This window comes from Monomorium pharaonis, chromosome 9, assembly GCF_013373865.1.
Source record: "Monomorium pharaonis isolate MP-MQ-018 chromosome 9, ASM1337386v2, whole genome shotgun sequence".
Classification (NCBI taxonomy): domain Eukaryota; kingdom Metazoa; phylum Arthropoda; class Insecta; order Hymenoptera; family Formicidae; genus Monomorium; species Monomorium pharaonis.
The window spans coordinates 7,640,006-7,649,860 of NC_050475.1; the positions used below are offsets into that span (position 1 = coordinate 7,640,006).

Here is a 9,855-nt window from a genome sequence, read left to right on the forward strand (position 1 = left end):
TATTATCACTATACTAGTATCCTACATATTTTGATGGTCTAACAAAATTGTTCTCAAATACTTCAACAGAACCGTTCTTTCTGTGCACAAATAATACGTTGATAAAAAGAGCAGTGGCATGAATAATTTGTTTATGATTAGTATATGTTTAATTAGTACAAATTTTAGTTTAAATTATCACAAAATAAATAAGTGATTGCTGAATGCATATTAGTCGCCTAAATCATTCCTCATCAAAATTTTTAATTCATGAAATAATAGCATTTAATGATAAAATAATATAAAATGAATGAAAAATGATAATAATATAGAGAAAAATTGAACTGATTTTATCTTGTACATGGTAAAAACACTTAAAAAATAAAGTACAATTAGTGTTAATTTTGATCAATTTATTGTACATAATCGCCAAAAATGTAAAACCATGCAATTTTATGTTGACTTTTATTTTTACATAAAAGAAGGTTTATTTGAGAATATTTTACATTTGTTGTACATACTTATACACATATTTGATATTATAAAATTATTATAAAGATGAAATGAAAGTGATGTGGTAATCGTGGTATAAGAATTGCGTGACTATCTGTGCCAAAGATCCGGGTTCACTTACATTCTTTTAAATCGACCTAGAACAATACTAGATTTTTTATTGTACTAGATATCTATTACTAGATTACCATTTTAATTGATTATCAGATTCTGGTTGAACCTATCAGATTTTCAATTAATTCAACAAGACTTTTTTTAGTGCAAGATAGTCATCATAAAGTATAAGCATCAAATCACGAGAGATCACGATCTTTTGTTTTAAATAACTTGAGAGAAAGAAGAAGATTAAATTAACATTTTTATATTAGAATACATTTATATCTAATTATATTATACCAATCTATATTATACCAATAAATTTAAAGTTTTCTTCTTAATCATACTACCACTTTACAATAAATTACGATAATTTATATTAATTTATATTAAACACATAATAAATTATATTAATGTAAAACTGATAATAATAAAACTAATAATTGATATAAAATGTAAAAACATGTCATTTTCAAAAATTAAAGTCAGTAAAGTATTTGATCTTTTGATAAATTATTAAGAAACTAAGTATTAGTTAATGATTACTTATATTTTTCTTATATTTTAATTTATAAATTCGACATTTTTAAACATACGACTTGGAAGATCAAATACGATTTACGCAATTGATTGCCTAAATTATGCTTTTGCAGCACATTACTAAAAGATTTATAATAAATCACAGAAAATGTAAGAAAAAAAAAGAAAATATCTTAAGTAATACACTTTACAACTTATCGTTTGATGATCAAGAATAAAAAGAATAATTTATTCCTATTGGAATATAAATTGTAAAATAGGTGTATAATTTCATTGAATTGGTAATCTTTACTGATATCTGTGCTTGAGCAAACGAGGCAAACTCTTAAAACAACAAAATACGCGTGAATCATGGATGCGAAACAAACCGGAGCGTAGAATACACCTACCGATCGTCGTCGAAGAGTACAAAGGGGAGGGGAAGGTGTCCGCACAGCGAAGCGTAGAATACAGAAGCGTCGACCACCACCGCCACCACCTCACGAAAGGGGAAATTCCATGTGGCAGAGTTATGGCCCTTGGAGGTGCCGCTGGAGAGCCTGTCTCCAAGCTGGCTCTCGAAGAGCCCTCTCTTTTTTGCATCCGGCGCCCGGTGACAAAAAAAAAGGAAGAAAGGGACAGAGGAGAAGAACGGCCGAAGAAGAGGAGAACGCCCGCACCATCGGCTTCTGCAGTCTCGTTTAAAAGTGATAAATGCACAGTTGGGAATATGACTGAGAAAAATAACGCCGAGGGCTCGGCGGCGGAGGAGAGCGGGTTGCCGAAGGGGGCTGGAGAGAAACGGGACGGGGAGGGGGTCGCCGATTGGGGCTCGAGAAATCGAAAAACTAATATCCGCCCCCGGAGGCCGTTTGTTTCGTATTGTTTCGGACGCCAGACTCCCAGGCGGTTGTCTTTGGCGTGATTGAGTATCGCCATTCTTCATGAATTTCGCGCTTTCTTTTTATCGCGTCTCGAGCTTCCCCGATGACGACCGGTGTAACGAAGGGCAGAGACGCGAAGGGAGCTGATTGAAGTGCTAACACTATGGTCGTAGTTTATATGCGAGATTTTCAAGTTAATGCCAAACGATTTCTTATAGCATGCGATAACTTGCAATGATTAATTGTGATTTCGAAAAGATAGACCAGATCAAAGTTTCCTAAATTATGTGAGCCGTGAGTCCATTTTTGAAACAACAGTCTGTGACCTATCTAGCTTTAGGAATTATGAAAAGGGAGGAAAGGGGAATAAATTAATTATTTATTTGCATTACTTTAATTCTTTTACTTTTTAATTTTTTATTAAATACAATTTTATAAATCTATTTCTTAAAATATGAAATATACAATTAAAAAACTCAAAAAATTGATTATCTTCTATTTTTACATTAAAAAAGTCTTGTTGTATTAATTGGAAATATGTTAAACCAATAGTTCAGTTTAAAAACAAAAAAACGAATCAGAAATCTTGTAGAAATTACTAGATTATAATAAAATCTATCAAACGTTCTAATTGTAAAATTTCGAGTTCTGTATAACCAGAAATTAACGCATTCATATTTTTTGTTTATATAATTAAACCATTTTTCTCAGATCATTGATAATATTCTTGATATCGCTACATCGAAGCGAATTATCTTTATGCACAGCAGACGAACAACTATTTAGCATTTTATTTCACAAATTTTTTAATTCTTATTAGTCGAAAAAAGTTTCGCAACCTAAAAATTAGCTTGCAATTAGTAAGCTGCGATTTTGGAAATCCTTGAACTAGATGAGTGACAATTTGTTACAATGTAAGATAGAATTAATATCCATGTAATAGGTAATCTGCGAATTACTCTGACAAACATAAGGGATGCTGAAGTTTGGCCCTTCCTACTTAGTTGGTCAACAAACTCAAGGGCACCGCGCTTTAAGGGAGGTTAATACGAATACCCTGAAGGGTGTAAATACGGGACCATCCAATATCTCTAGCTCTCGTAAGCCCCGCCATCCTTAATTATCGTACACCGCGATGAGCCGCAATGAAGCCGATTAGGAGAGCTATAATATGTGAACAATATAATTTCACCGCCAGGTTTTCAGGGAATGTCGGGCAAACACACACACACACACGCACACAATAAGAAAAATTCAAGAGAGAAATGTGTGTCGTGTTTTGCTTAAAATTGGCGCGATACATTCCGTAGAAGAGACAGCGCAAAGCAGAGACGCCCGTTGCACGGCGCCGCGGCAATTTGTTCTGCAAGGCAGGTAATGACCATTTAAATGCATGGAATTAATGTAATGTGGAGGAAACGTTCTCGTCGCGTCTACGGAGGTAGCCGCCACGGCTGAATAAAATTCGCGGCGTTGTACCCACGTGCCTCGTTTCGCCCTACCGCCGACCGCTCCGTTACGACTAACTAGAAAGTCATCCCGGGATTCAACCGCGAGAGCTTAACCGAAAAAAATAACCGCCCAATCGACACTTTCGCAGATTTTTGCGGACCGACGAATCCGCAAAGCGATTTGCGATATTTTCGGGTGTGCGCAATGCGGTCGCTTATTTAAATGGCGACAAATTCCCCTTTTTTTTTCCTTTTTCCTCGGTGAAATTGATTCGTTATTCGAATTTCTCGAAATCGCAGGAAACTCCTGTCTGTTATTCGACAATCTTCCTATCCGCTTCTTCACGACTGTGACTTTTTAATTCGACGGTTTCTTTCGGGTTTGATTGGCCAGACCTCGCCGCAATCGCGTGGGGGCTGCGCGAAATGAAACGACGGGCGGCGCGCTGCGTAATCAAATTTAGTGATTTTTAATTCCCAGGATCGGGCGCTTCGAGCCAATACAAGGGGCGGCCCACCCTAAATCGCTAATAAGGCTTCGCAAGCCTCCGTACATCCCGCCGACAGGGATTTTCCTACTCGGTTCTCATCCCGAATGCTGCACGCGGCCATGCGATTAATTCAGACGAATTCCGATAAAGAGTTATCGCGGGGAAAGCGAATTTTGGCGACTTAATTCCGTCACGTTTCCTTTCGCGTTAGCACGTAAAAAAAAAGTCTTTGAACAAATACACGTATGCCTTTGGACAATTTTCTACAAAGTTGTATAAACAATTTTGTACCTCTTTTTAAAATTGTATTCGCATTATTAAGCAATTATATTGAAACTTTGCCGCTTTTGCGCCAATTTCAAACAAATCTCTGCTGTATAAATGTTCCGAGAAAATTGGTTTACATCAGCCGTAATTCGCAGCCGCAGCAGCTCGACGCAATTAATTTTCTTGCTGCAGCTGCATCCGTAGACTTTCTGCGCTTTAGATACGTTCTTGCTGCAAGAAACAATCTGCTTACTCGGTAGTCGAGCAGTTTCTCGCATGCACATCGCCGATCGATCCCGCTCCTAATTTATACCGTGCAAAATATTACTCCCAGCTGTCAATTGATTAGGTTATGCAATGTGACGTAATTACAGCAAGCGCAAACGTGTATTTTTGTTTACAGAGGAAACCCGGGGTTTTGTTTAACGTGAAGTGAAATTTCTAGAAAAGAGAGATATTTGTGCTAATTACAAAAATTAATTAATAATTAATAATTATAATTACAAAATTATGCATATAATTGGATATTACAGTCATCTTTTATACACTTTTGTCTTTGACATGAAAAGTATTGACTTGCGCAGACGTGCGGATTATTTAACGTCTGGCTTTTTCGAAAGATCTGAGAACCGCTGGGTATTGATGCTCGATCAGGCAGCCCCTGGAGGTTTAATTAAATACAATCCCCCACCCCCCTCCCCTACGTGGCTCGGCTTCTACCGCCTGTAAAACGAGCAATATTTTTCACGAAAACCGCCTCAACGGATGAACTCATATCTGGCCTCAGTGTCAGAAGTTAGAGGGAGGTGAATATTGTTAAATAATACAATTTAAATTTAAATCAAATTGTCATACTTTCTGTTCTAATGCTTGAATTACGTTTCTTCTTTTCACATCTTCCTTTAACATCGAATACGGATAACCGAACAGAGATAACTGGCAATTAACGTACTGGTTCTTCAATATTTATTATTGAGTAATCAGAAACGATCAGTAATCTCCGTTTATTTTTAAGCTGATTGCCAGAGGTTTATCATTCGTACAGCTATAGCGATTGCTATATACTATATATATATATGCATATATATGGAGGAAAGGGCGTTATCCTACATTAGGTTGATCGCGTCAGCGTACGATCCTATCGTACCGATCGGCGCGTGACGTTGGCAGTAATGCTGCTGGGGATATGACAGGCGCGCATGGCACGGGGTGTTGCAACACCCCCCGCGTCAAGAATTCATGCAGGCCCGATGGGGGACCATAATTAACCGAATACCGATACTCACCCGCTTACCCGACTCCATCTGCGACATACGCGACGCATATATAGCCCACCCAACGCGTAATTCTACGCACACCTGTCCGTGCGTAGAGTACATTATGTGTCATACGCATTTTCCATTAAAAAAAAAAAGGGGCAGACCCCTTTATGAAATTTCCATTCACCTATAATTTTATAATATATTCGACGCAGTATTGGGAAAATATTTGCAAACGAATAGAACGTACGTAGGAGCTTGGTTGATGAAACTTTCTTTGAATATCGCAAAAAGTAGAAAGATAAAAGCAGCGAAGAATATCTCTCTGTGTGTGTTAGACGTGTACATATATAGATTATAAACTTGGATATGTCGTTCCGAGTTGTTGTCGAATCGACTTACGAGTTCGTCTATCCTTAATGTATAACGTAACATAATCTTGCGCAGTGCAGTTTCTACACAAGTGTTCAAAATTCGATCTCGTTTCTGCTTGCACCTTCGTCTGAAATTAATTCGACGTTGAAAATCGCGGGTAGCGTCAACGTTACCTCGAACCGAGCTTTTTCTCACGGTCAGTGACGAGTGACGGCGGCGGCGGCGACGGCGGCAAGGGCGGAAGAAGATCGGACGTAGAAGACCGATTAAAAATTCCATCTATCCGGTACCGCGGAGCGGCAGCGCGACGCACTCTTATCTACGTCCGTCGGTGTAACATCTGTGCGCGCCGCCTGTGCAAAAAGGAGGCGACGAAGCGAGGAAGGAGGGAGGAAGATCTTGCCGAGTGTCTCTCCGTCGTGCTTGCTCCTTGCCCACGGTTGCGAAGGAGCGAGGAGGCGCTGCGTCTCTCCTCCCCACCCCACGCGAAAACCCCGCTTTTCCTGTGTCGTCGTCTCTACCCACCCCGCTGAGGCAAGCGTCCCCGCTAACCCCTCGCCTACCGCCACGGAGAGAGAGAGAACCCCCGCCCCTTTACGGGTCTGCTGGCGGTGGCGGCGGTGTCGTATCTTGGCCTCCGTGGCGCGCCGCTCTATCGACGTACAGCCACCCTCGGCTCACCTCCTCACCTTCTCCACTCCGTTTCCTATTCTCTCTCTCTCTTTCCGACTTGGCCTCACGCTACCGCGGTCTCCCTCCCGCCGACTGCTCTCGCGCTCTCCGTCCTCTTCCTACCTGGACGTGCTTCCCGCGTCCGTCTATCTATCCGGATTTCTCTCCGACACATTCGCCTCACCGACCTCCGTAACTTGCGATTGCCGAGATAGCGAGAATATAGATGCACAGAGCCGGAGGACTACACCTCGGATGTCTGCCTGTCTTCTGCCTACGAGGCCTACGAACGAGCGGGATCAACGCGTTATTGAGATGTCTGTCGGCGAAACTAGGGCCTCTCCGTGTCTCATCATTTCGCTGGTGTTAGACGCGGATTAAACCAACCGTAACGGATCTAACAGTTTAGCGAGAGAGAAAGTCTTCGCGAAGAATAACGATCTGTAATCCAATCCAATCGTGAAAACGGGCGTCTCTTGCCGAATTCATTATAATAGCAAAACGGTAAAGGTTAAATTTATCACTAATTTAAAATCCATCCATATATTATCGATATAACAGAATTCTCTCTCAGTGCTTTAATACCTTACAATCTGGAATGTCATCATTAAGACAATATTATTACTTTATCTCATTTGTGGTAATGAAATTTATCTATTAGCTTTACTTCGTATTGGACTAAACCGTTGAGAAGAAGTAACACTTACACGCACGATATTAACACAGTACAAAAATATTACATATAACGAAATCAATAATAATATTTGTGAGACATTTATATCGAGCAACGCGTTGGCGATTAAGTTGATGGCGCGAGATTTCGCCGAATAGAGAAACGCGGATCCGCAAAATACTGAAAGATCAGGACCGGTCAGGTAGTACTCGCGGTGTACTTGGGGAATACGCGTGGCCCTAAATCAGGGTTGATATCCTCGAAACAATTCGACCCTCCGAGGATGGTGTCCGGCAAGCAGGCACTGGCCCGGGCGGGTAGCACGGAAGAAGATTTAATTAAGCCGGGACCGATTTATCTCTCTGACAGCTAACCCCGTCCTTTCTAGACCTCCTCCCTCCTCTTTCTCTCCTCCTTCGGATTTTCGGTCCCTCAAACCTCGCGACACTAGATTCTAGACTCGCTGAAAGGGCAAAACCCTTTTGCGTGAAAACTACGGGAGTAGGTGTCCCGTCGGCATCCACTTTCTATCGATACTACCGTACCAGTCTGAAAACGATTCATGAATTGAATCTAATGAATCCTTAATAATTTTATAATCGCTAAGATAGAAAAAAATGTTAACGAGTCTCTCTCTTGATAATATTAGCATCTGTTTTTCTTAAATGTTTTACTTCTTTCAGAATGTGTTTTTTTTTTTGCAATTATCGTCTTCAATCTGGAAATCAAAACTATCCCTTCAAATCGGAATACATTTACATATTTTCTACTAATTTGAAAAATGCGATTTATTGAAATTGCAAGGGCAAGGCAAGAACGCGACAGCGCGGGTGAATGCACTTTGCTTCGAATTATCGGCGAGCCTTTCGCGCCAACCGATGGATGCACTTTGTAACGAGATAAAGACGCGACTCGAGGAAAGAAAGGTGAACGTACTTTGTTGACGACGATCGATGATCTCTACTTGCTGTTAGCTGCACGTATGGTCCTCTGGCTCTCACCTCTCGGTCTTCCTCTTTCTCTTCTCTCTCTCTCTCTCTCTCTCTCTCTCTCTCTCTCTCTCTCTCTCTCTCTCTCTCTCTCTCTCTGTCTCTCGCTCTCCCTCGAGGGACTGGTGGCACCCTCCTGCAATTATTAATTAACGCTCCCCTCTCAAGGCATTAACGCGGCTAAGAGCAACCCCTCTTACGTCTCCGCCAACCCGTACGATCTCCTCCAACCCCTTGCCACTGACTCAAAGCACCATGAAGTAACGATACACCTTGGCTAGGGAGACGACTCGATGTAGAAGGAAGGAGGAAGTCGGAGGAGGTCCGACCTGGCGACCTCATCGACTTTGCTCCACAAAGAGAAAGACCCTTGTTATGGGGTGAGCGTTCGGATACGCATGGCGTGAAAACGGCGTTCAATGGGAAGGGTTAACTGGTTCGCGGGAAAAGCCTCTATATTTTCCCGTCTTCGTTCACTCGCCTTTTCTCTTTTCAGCGTGTACACGCAGATAATATGTCTCTAATTGCTCTTACTTATATTACCGTTGATTATCGTCACACTACAAGATACACATTTGTAGGAAGTTACAAAATTGGTTAACTTTTTTTTTAAATATTTAAGAGAACGGTACAAGTATAACAAGTTATGAATGTAACAAATTAATGTGCTAGGAAAACTACAAAGAATGAACAATTGCGAGTCTCAGATTAACTCGACAATTTAGAAAAATCGACTTTTTTTAGAAAAATCGTCTGGAACAGTTGTAACATAAATCCAGCCCGCTCATAAGTATCAGTTCGTTACCGCGGTTCGGTAGTCGGAAGGAGGCCGTGGTGAGCGGACAAAGGGCGCGTGAATCCAGCATAACGCGATTCCTGGCGACAGAGGACAAGATTCTCGACGTGCACACGGAGCCGGAGGGTGCTGGTGGTCCGCGCGAAGCGGGATAAGGATTTATAGTTTAATATCTCGGGCGGCCGGGGTCGTCGTCACATTTTCAACCCCCGGGAGAAACTATACACACGAATCCACCACGCCACCATCCGCCACTGCCCCCTTCTCTCACATCCCCCCTTACGCCGCTACTCTATCTCCACGGAGATCGTCCTAGGTTTCGCTGTAGCTGGTTTTCGCTTTTGTGTCTCTCCGCTAGTTCGGGCGGCGGGAGATCCGCCGGGCAAGGATTCCAAGGAAGATTTGTTTCGGTTTGATGGGGCCGTTTAGACGTGTAGATGCGCTCGTTAGATTGGAAATGCGTGCCCAGGATCGATGTTAAACCCCGTGTAAGAGAAAACGGGAACGTGGACGGGGGCGGATGAGGGCGAATGGATAAAAAAGGAGGGTGGTAGCGGTTTATTGGAAACCTGGAGCTATAAAGCTTGCGCTAGATCGAACAATCGGAGGACGCGTAGAGCGTACTCGCGAAATTGTCTAAAAAATTTTTCTCCTTTCTTGACAGCGACAAATTCATTAGAGACGTTATATATATATATATATATATATATATATATATATATATATATATATTTTATATAACGTCCATTTAACTCTTTTATTTCTCGAATGTAAAATAGGCATGCATTTGACTGTTGTATTATTCATAATTTTGTGGCGTGCCTGTAATTAATTATTTTATATGATAGAATTAAAAATATTTTATAACAAATTTGAATCTGAAACAAAATA

The 9,855-nt window shown here is 41.1% G+C and overlaps 1 long non-coding RNA gene across 1 annotated transcript; it reads right to left on the bottom strand.

Moving 5' to 3' along the window:
* Window positions 1-2,793: 2,793 nt before the first annotated feature.
* On the bottom strand, window positions 2,794-9,489 carry LOC114254366. Its single transcript, XR_003625731.2, has 2 exons — window positions 6,030-9,489; window positions 2,794-5,961 (listed from the first exon to the last, which is right to left on the bottom strand). It is a non-coding gene; the product is annotated as an uncharacterized LOC114254366 (long non-coding RNA).
* Window positions 9,490-9,855: the final 366 nt, after the last annotated feature.